The sequence below is a fragment of the Stenella coeruleoalba genome, assembly GCF_951394435.1.
Source record: "Stenella coeruleoalba genome assembly, chromosome: 8".
NCBI lineage: Eukaryota > Metazoa > Chordata > Mammalia > Artiodactyla > Delphinidae > Stenella > Stenella coeruleoalba.
Window position 1 is genome coordinate 104,642,237 of NC_137154.1, and position 8,406 is coordinate 104,650,642.

The 8,406-nt window shown below is 46.5% G+C and overlaps 1 long non-coding RNA gene across 6 annotated transcripts in view; it reads left to right on the forward strand.

Moving 5' to 3' along the window:
• LOC307190091 overlaps positions 1-8,406 on the forward strand; it is a 287,522-nt gene that overhangs the window by 270,968 nt on the left and 8,148 nt on the right. For 5 of the 6 annotated variants that reach the window (XR_013829362.1, XR_013829363.1, XR_013829365.1 and 2 more), the window contains 6 exons: positions 397-674; positions 846-1,061; positions 1,500-1,621; positions 4,794-4,849; positions 5,597-5,730; positions 6,510-6,663. This is a non-coding gene — a long non-coding RNA (uncharacterized lncRNA). The remainder of the gene's footprint in view (positions 1-396; positions 675-845; positions 1,062-1,499; positions 1,622-4,793; positions 4,850-5,596; positions 5,731-6,509; positions 6,664-8,406) is intronic. The other variant, XR_013829364.1, reaches the window with a different exon arrangement.

Genomic DNA, 8,406 nt, shown 5'->3' on the forward strand with positions numbered 1-8,406 from the left:
TCTCCAAGATAAAAAGGAATTAGCCAGAAAGAGATATGGGTGGAGGAGAGCATTCCAGACAGACAAACTGCATGTGCAAAGGCCCTGCAGCAGGCCTAGGGAGCAATGTTCCACCTCTCAGATTTTAATGATCCTAAGAGTATATGTCTCTATGATATGATCCCATTCCCAGGGGCTCTGACACTTGGTAAATACACAGGAGAAGACCTGGGTTCTAAGGTGTAGCCAAATCACCAACAAGGTGACTTGGGTGAAGATATCTTAGGCCAGGAGCTATCTGTTTGGAAGGAAAATCAATTAATAAAATAAAAAATGAATGAAAATGAAAGCAAAGCAAATAATTAAGGAGACTGATTTTTTTTCCCCAATTGTTCAAGTTTTCAACCTCCTTTTCAGATCCCTGCTGATCCTCCTTACGCCTGAAGCCCAGACAGCCTTAGAAGAAATAGGCTTAAAACCCGTTGGGAGGTTTAACCTGAAAGCGTGTCAGAGTCGCCCACCTGGGTGGGGCACAGGCTGATTTCCGTGCGCCCCTATTTGGACACGTGTGGACCACTTCTGGAAGGCTCAGGCCTCTGCCACAGGGTTTACCAACGGACTCCACACGGAGTGAATTCCCTCGGGGTCTGACCAGCTGAGGACACAGCTGAACCGGGCCTGGGCTGCTGGCAGAGGTGATGGGATGGAGAGGCCGGGGGGCTGATGCCACCTGACAGTCCTTCTGCGTATTTCACAGCTTTTCTTCATGTTTGGCGTTGTTATTTTTGCAAATACGGTTTTTAAAAAGGAGGCTATTATTTTTTCATGTGCTTTAATATATGTTTGTGAAAATTTTTCATCTGCAGGTTTAGTTCCTCGTGGACAATATCCAGCACAGAACTTAGAGGCAGAGACTCCTCAGACCAATTAGCCAAATCAGCCAATTCCTCTCAGAAAAACCCTGACTTCATTTTTGAACTCGAATAAGTTTCCTTGCATCCCTGTGACAACTGTCTCACTTCTGAATCCCGATTCTTGCAGAGAATCATAAGACCTTCATCTGACCTTGTCGCCTGGGTGAAGTAAGGGGCCTCTACCTCCAGTATTTTCTAAGGACATTTCCCTCTGTCCCTGTCAGGGGCTCTCTGGAAGGAGAGGTGTGGTGCCCTGGAGGCTTTCACCCTTGTGAGCTTCAGGATGGGTGAGGGGTGTGCAGTTTTTTTATAAAGTGGGAGAAGGATGGCTGGGGTAAAAAATTGTTGAGAAGTGTGAAGTACAGGTCTATTCTTAGGCAGAAAAAAATACAAATTTAAATCGAGCATCTGAAAATTAATTTCCTCAAGACTGTCAATGCCTGAAGAGCCCCTGGGAAAATGTTCTTGTACCCCTTTTGCAGAATACTGATTTAAAAACAACTCTTGTCGGCCAACTTGGTCCCTGAGCCCTCTGTTCATTTAGTGTTTAGAACGCGGCCACTCACCTCTCCCCAAAGTTTACTAAATCCACTTCTCTCCTTTTAGAAGAGTGTGCGCTTGGAGGACAGACCCTCCCGAGGTGAAGCTGCCCTGACGCCTGCAGGCTGCAGGCTCCTGTCCCACACAGATTCCCTGCCCTGAGCTTCTGAAGACGGGACCGGCCTCAGGTAAGTCCTGTGAGGAAGCTGGTGGGCTTAATGGAGCTCCAGTCTGTCTCCATGACAACAGAAAAAACGGTGTATTTTATAGAATCAATTTTGCTATGGCTAAAAGAACCTCAACCTGTCCAGCACTGATGTTTTAGGTCTGGAAACCGAAGCCAGAGATATGGGGGGTTGGTGTCCCCCAAATCTCACTGTTAGCAAGTGGCAGAACTGGGCTGGAAGTTGATTCCCCAAAACCAGGGCTACCCCGGGGAAATGAAACACTGGTTGATGTCACAAAGATACAACAAATGGGTTCACTGACCAGACCTTTCACATTTTCCTCGCTGCCCTGGTATCTTTTAGATACAGTTGTGATCTCTTTATCTTGGAAGCCAGATGGTCATGGACCTGCCCCGGATTTTAAGAGGAATCACAGCTAGAGATGCCTGGAAGGGGTTTTTGGCTATGACTTTCCTAAGAATAAGTTTTTTAGAATTTCTATCACCTTCCAAGTGGCTGCACAGTCCCCAGGATTCCTACTGGACTTGGGCTGCAGAGGAGCCTGAAACCGAAGTCCTTCAAATCATTCCAAATTGCAGGTCCTTCAAAATAAACGTCTTTTAAAACTTGAGCAACGTTTGCCTCATCTCTGGGGCTTTTCTCGTTTAATTCAGACTTGATGGCTTATTCCCACTTTGCACCTGCTGGAAATACCAGAGGATCCGCGGTCGGTCCAGCCATGACCAACCACCAGTTAAAGACCCCAGTCAGCTGCACTTGACTGAAACATTAGGTAGCCTTCCACGGTTCTGGGAGAGGCCAACATAAACCCCTGTGCTGAGTGGGACTCTGGAGATGGGGAGAAGCCCAGTCCTGTAGCCTCTTGGTTGGACCTCATCACCTCATCGTACCTCTGTCCAAAATGATCCTGAGCTGTAGCGGAAGTCAGCATATGATACATCTGAAGCTTAGTCTGTGGAGGGTGCAGATGAATCAAGTCTCTCGAGCTGGAAAAAATGAATTACTGGTGAATTCAGGAAGAATAGAGAGTTCATCAGTGTAATCAGAAACCATTTTAGCATCCAAATTAGCAATCTCATTTCCTGAGTCCATTGGGTAATTACTTCTCTTCATTTTAGAAGTGCCTATAATAAACCCCTTAAAAAATAAATTCAAGTAACTTTGCAGAAAAATAAGAATCCAAATGGATATGAACCTTAATTATCTAGAGTCTAAAAATACTAGAATGAGTAAGGATGTTAGAGATGCTCTGTATTCAACTATACTTCAATACATTTTTTTTTTTTGGCCATGCAGCACAGCACGTGGAACCTTAGATCCCTGACTAGGGATCGAACCTGTGCCCCCTGCATTGGAAGAGTGGCATCTTAGCCACTGGACTGCCAGGGAAGTCCCTCAAAACATTTTTCAAAAAGGAACACCCCAAAGAAATGCTCTGTAAAATGGAGATAATATACACACCACATAGAATTGGGCTGCAGATGAATTGTCACAATGACCATGAGGTATTTGGCCAGAGTCTTGTTTATACAACTCTGATTTCATCTAATTCAGCCTGTCATTTTGTAGACGGAGGACCTGAGGCCTGGGGAAACTTCCTTGTCTATGTCAGAAAGCTGCTGTGAGCTGACCGGGTCCTGGGCTGACACCCAATTTAGAATCCCTTCTACTTTACATGCTTCCAACACCCAGAGCCAGCGTAAATCAGCACATTTTGACTTAACCCTTTAAACTCCAGAAAGCGCTGAGGGAGAGAAGATTTCTCGAAGACTTCTGGTATGTGTGTCACAGAAGTGGCTTGAGGCTGCTGGACGACTCACATGGAAGCTTTGGTTTCCTCCTGAACCTTCTGCCTTCCTGTTGGTGACAAGCTGCTTTCACATCAGCCTGAGGCCTGATTGGAGAAGTGCTGGCTTAGGGGTATGACACATGCTTGAAACACGTTATCAGGGTCCTTCCGGAAGGAGAATTGGGAAGAAGGTGGTAAAGGCTTATAAGATGGGTGATGTTTTAAAAAAAGAAGCTATGGAGCCTTCTCTCTCTTACCCAAGTTTCTAGAAATCTCACCTACAATGGATATTTATTTTGGCCTTTCTCAGAATCATTCAAGCCCATTTTATATCAGAATTTAGAGGAGCTGGCTAAGGGGAGAATATTGATTGTGAAAGCATGGGGATGACTGGCCGGGTCCATCCTGCTGGAATTTCCACCAGGGGCTCAGTAACTGACAAGCAGAGGTAGATCACTCAATTCATATGCTATTACAACTTTGCATAATAACACACAAATCTTACAAATTTTCTTTACCTTAAAGCCATTAAACACATTGATGATATAAATGTATTTTTCCTAAATATAATTAGAATACTTTATTACTAATATATTCCCCTAAATTCACTCCCTTAAAAGTGGTTCATCTTTCTCCCTGTTAATTGAATTTGACTATTTTCACAGCTTTATATCCTTTCTACTCTAGTTTATATTTAGCTGCTATTTAAAAAGTTCCTTTATTCCTGTATGTTAGTTATTTCTTCTTTCTTTCTTGTTTCCCCTAGTACTGTTTTAGATTTAAAAACATACATTTTGGGGGGATTGGAGAAGGAAGGCTGAAAAGTGTACTTGTTCAGCCAGACTTATCCAACCATGGGCATTTATTCTTCACAGCGTTCCATCCTGTCTTTTGAGATGTGTGTGTGTGTGTGTGTGTGTGTGTGTGTGTGTCTATGGTCTATATCTATGTATAGGAAAGCTGTGATACATCAGCTTTTTTAAAAAGATGGATAAATTGTGTGTATTTATAATTTTGCATTCTGCTTTTGTTTTTCGACTGTCAGCTGAGGCCTCCCTGCCTCTTTTGAGATTGGGCACAATGAGCAGGAACTTTCCAACCCCATTGCCTATGGATTTCCAAAGTTCTCCCCAACATCTCTCTGAACTTCTGGGGAGCGGGCAGAGTGGAGTTTGTGCTGTTAAGGCCTCTTCTGCTTCTGGGAATTCCCTGGTGGTCCCGTGGTTAGGACTCAGCGCTTTCACTGCTGTGGGTTCTGGTTCAATCCCTGGTCAGGGAACTAAGATCCCACAATCCATGTGGCAAGGCCAAAAGGAAAAAAAAAAGGCCTCTTATGCTTCTTGGCTACTCCTTTCATTCCTGTAACTTTGTCTCCATTTACAGCCCATAAAACGCCGTCTGTTCTATGATCAAAGAGACCAAAACCTCCAGTTATAAAGGTAAGCAGGGAAGACGCGCTAAGAATGCATCCATGTTGAAATGAGTCCCCAGCAGCGATCAGAGCTTCCCAGCATTGTGCTGTTGATCTTGAGTCACGTGGGCGCGAAAAAAAAATGTTCCTACCATTTATTGAAACTGTGTGTACTTACTGAGCTCCTGCCAGCCACTCTAGCTAGGTATCATAGAAAGCCCAGAGACCCCCCAGAGGACTGTGAGCAGCAAATATTTTGAGGCAAAATGTTGAACTAAAACAAGGGGTGCGCAGACCATCAAGATGGGAAACTGAACCCCTGTGGCTCCGTTTCTTTCCTGTCCTAAAACTGACAGGAAAGGTGTACTATCACCAACTACGAAAATTCCTAACAGGACTGCAAATTAAAGAGATGACTTCGGTTAACAAGAAATTATTAGGAATTTCTAAAAGACATTTGATAGAGAGAAGCAAAGTAAAGTGAGAGCCAGACCCCCCAACATTCCGAGGAGTGGTCTCCAACCAAGTAAAGATGGTACCGGCAGTAGAAGTGGCAGCCAGCACAAGGAGTGGGTCCTGAGCCCCCATCTGGCGACTGCAGATTTTATATCCACGGGTGTGTGTGAATGCGCCAGGAGGGGTCTGGGATTGGGTGGGCTTGTCAAGTGGGATTTAAGCTATACCTTCCTTTTAAACAATGTTTATTTTACATTGCAAACTTAAACATATAATTGCTCATTTTAAGGGGGAAATTTTCTCTCGGTTTTTAAAAAAGAAGCAGTCACATTCAGTTAAAGGGATTCAGGACAAGCTTCACGCTGGAGGCAGGATTCTCCCTACGACTTGAAGCAGAGATGACAGAAAGAGGATGCAGGAGCTGGTGGAGAGTGATGAGCTCGTTAGGATGTGGTGAGCAAGCCGGGAGCTAGTTGTGTGAGGGGGCAGGGCTGCAACGGAGGCTGAGGAGGGCTTGGGGGCCAGATTTGGTCGTGTTTATTGTACTCTGTGCACAAAGCAGAGTGGGAGATTTTTGAGCAGGGCAGTTACAATGTATGACTTCTACTGTGGCACAGGTGTGTGTCCCAGGTGGGTGCGAACCGAAGCAAAACTCTAACTGGGAGCTAGTAAAAGGCTAATGCGGACAATGGGCTCAAATTCCCTAATGCCTCGCTCCCCACAGTGCCAACAGGAATAGGGAAGGGGGAGAGGCATTTGCAGTCGACTCTGATAGCATTTGCCCAGGGATGGAGGAAGAGAGCAGAGAATGGAGAGAGGAAGGAGGGAGACACACAGCATGGTCCAATCCTGCAGTTGCATCTGGGAGGTGAAGGCAGACATGTCCCTGAATTTAATTACCGGACAGTGGGAGGTGACCTGTGACAGAGCAATTCCAGCAGGTGGTGGGGGTCAGGGTGCAGAGCTGGGGGAAGAGTGGGTGCTGTGAGGGCTCCTCGGGTGGTTGCACTGTTTAGCACCTTGGTAGTGATGGGAAGGGGAGAGAGGCCACTAGAGAGGAAAGCTGGTTTAGGAATAATCTCCTTTCTGAAAGACCCTTGACCTAACCCACTCTTCTAGCTTTCTTCTTGTCTCACTGTCCACGCCACTGTTTGCAGAAAAGATCGAAGGCTGGGAGAGGCAGTTGGAGGGTTGGAGTGACATTGTACATGTTCCCAAATCTGACTCCCTAGGTTACAATCTGCTCCTTGAACAACTGTCAGCCGCGATGGGACCAGAGATGCCGAGATGATGGGATGGACGGGATGGGATTCTGCATTCTCAGACTTCCTCCTTCCTCCTCCCCAGGACCCCTGCTCTGAAAAATCATCCTTGGCATCACGTACAGTGAGTCAGCTGTTTAGCGTACAAAACTACTTCAGAGCTTGAAAGTCAAATAAAATAAAAGGTTGGGTTGAGAGTTTAACGTGGGGGAGCTCGGACTTGAGATTTCTCTCTCCAATTTACTACAACATCCAGACTAGAGTCCAGGCCCCGGGAGCTAATCACCATAATGAGAGGCACTCAGCTGTTTGGTTTCTGAATAGCGTTTAACAGGGCAGCAAATTTGGAAAGCATCACGTTTTTCTTTAGGGAGTGATAAAATGACCTATTTGTTATGAGTGGATTAATGAGTACAGACTAGCTGGTAGACTCGTACAAGCAGGACACATTTTATAATAGGATGAATGTCTACACGCAGGTCTAGCGGCATCACAGGAAGAAGCAGAGGCATCCAAATGTTAGATTTTATAAAGCAGGAAGCCGGAGGTCACTCACGGCATTTGATTGGGAACCAAAGCAGCCCACATAATGTGGCCTTGATGCCAGGTGGAACTGAAGGTTGATTTCACCACCTTCAGGACCTTCAGTCACCTTCCCGTCAAAAACCCCCAAAGAAAGGAGGCAGGTGAGAACAGTTGGGCAGCGCCCTCCTCTCCAGTCAGTGTTTGGGGAAGATGTGAGGACAGAGACCAGGCTCTCTCTGGAGGTCTCTCCATCCCTCCTATAAGATGTGGGTCATAAAAGCCTGAGCTCCCTGTAGAGTAGATTTGTTTTGTTTTGGGGCCAACAGTAAGAAATACTGACATACAAATTGTACGAGGCAGAGAAGGCAGAGGAGATTCCCCACCTTCCTCTCCCCAGCCCTGCCGCCCTGTCTCCGGCTGGCGGCCTCCATGGCTTAACTCAGCGGAACCCTGCTGCTACAGCAGTTTGAGAAACACAGCCCGCAGGGTCGGCCCCTGAGAGACGGAGCAGATGGGGTGTGAGGAACAATGCATGAGTCGACAAGCAGGCCCAGGACCGGCCCAAAGGTGCACTGCCGCGTTATTTAAGCTCATTTAGCACGGTTTAGCTACTTTGAGTTTTCGACAGGGTCTCACCCTGCCTTTCATTTCCTCCCCCACCAGGGCTCTTCCCTCCTTTGCCGTGTTTTCCTTCTACTTCTGATCCTTTCAAGATTTCTTGGTTATGAAGAAGCAAAACCGTTGTCTTCTGGGACACAGGCTCATTTCTCAATTTCTGGGGAAAGCACTTCGTGGGAAACTAACGAATGGATAGAGGCTGGTTGTGAGGCAGACAGGGCGAAAGAGCCCGTGTTGGCATCAGCGCAGGTCGGGCTGATGCAGAGGTGGACGAGGAGATGCCTGCGGATGGGAGGGTTAGCAGAGGAGACCTAATCAAAGCTGTGAAGGAGACGGGACTTGTCTCCCATCGGCCTTTCCTTTTTAGGAACCAGTGCTTCTTTGCTGTTCTCTTGTCCCACTGCCCTCAACCCTCTTAAACAGAAGCCCAGAGCTAAACCCAAGCAGGCTTGCAAACAAACACAAACAAACCTCTGCTTTGAGCTGAGACGAGACCATTGGTGCCAAACCTTGAATTCGGTTCCCATCCCTCTCGCAGGGGATTTGCATTGACTGTTTCATCCCAAATTATGAAATGAAATGCCTTGTACACTGTTAAAGAAATATGAGGTGTGGGGAGTCTGTTTCACCCCTTAAAGCATATAAGATGCTTGTGTGCAGAGCAGGTTCTGGCCGGGGATGTGGGCAACTGAGAGGGGCAGGCAGCAGGAGGGAGGCGATGCTG